This window comes from Branchiostoma floridae, chromosome 3 (genome assembly GCF_000003815.2).
Source record: "Branchiostoma floridae strain S238N-H82 chromosome 3, Bfl_VNyyK, whole genome shotgun sequence".
Lineage (NCBI taxonomy): Eukaryota > Metazoa > Chordata > Leptocardii > Amphioxiformes > Branchiostomatidae > Branchiostoma > Branchiostoma floridae.
In genome coordinates this window covers 6,636,659-6,637,819 of record NC_049981.1, presented here as the reverse complement: position 1 = coordinate 6,637,819, position 1,161 = coordinate 6,636,659, and positions in this window count along the sequence as shown.

Here is a 1,161-nt window from a genome sequence, read left to right as displayed (position 1 = left end):
ATATTTTTTTAAGAATGAAACTAAGATATTACTTATGTAATATGTAAGATGTTATGTTTGATCATTTTCATTTTATGTTTGCACTCTACACGAAACACCATCGTTTCATACTTCACCTCATCGTTTTATACAGATTTTATTTAATGAACACAATAAAAATGTTCGACTACACGTTTGGACACGCTTCCACCCAAAAATAAAAGACTTGCTATTTTGTAATATTTTAACCCTATCCAGACTGGGGGGGGGGGGCTAAAATCGCCCGCGCCGACTTTGACCTCCTATAGCTCCCAAACGGCTTGTGCTAGAACAACCAAACTTGGTGAGTTTTCCTAAAATATTGTTGGCAACAATCTGAAAAATATTTCGTAAGTTTATTATTTTTCGTGTTGCCATGGCAACGGGTTTCTGAAAGGCAAATTTTACAAAAATCACTAATTTTGGTTTAAACAATGGGATTTCAAGATTTGTTTGCTAAACTAAACTTCTTTTGATATATCTTTAATATCTAACACATCTTAGTTAGACATTTATGATTAAATATTCATAAATCATGCTAATGAGATGACGTAATTGGTCAAAATCCAAGATGGCCGACAATATCATGATTTAAAGTATAACAAGCTTATTTTCACTCAGATTTCATCACTATGTGATATTTTCTTACAGAAAACATTCATGTGAACGTTTTTAATCCATTTCCATGGGGATTTAGTGTTATATGTTGAAAAAATGTATCTTAAAGAATTTAAGGTTGATAATCTAAGATGGCGGATAGCTAAACTACAGATGACGTCATTCTATGACGTCATTTTGACGTCGTTGCGTCGGCTTTTCACAACAGAAGTCTTATAACACTTAGATATTAATAAGAAACCTTTATTGGTAACTTTTTGAGTGAGATATTTAGGTATTATGGAAATTCCTTGTTTTAGCCAAAAATATCAATAAATGACGTCATAATTACGTCATATTACGTCATAATGATATAAAAAATTCAGGAATTATAAAACTCGATAAGGCACAAACCCCTTCCCCTGGCCAAAATTTTTGGGGGGAATCCCAACCCAAAAAAAGCCCCCGTTTTTTTAAAAAAAATACCCAAAAGAGGGGGGGGGGCCTCAAAAATAAAAACCCCCCGGTTTTCCCCCCCCCCCCCAA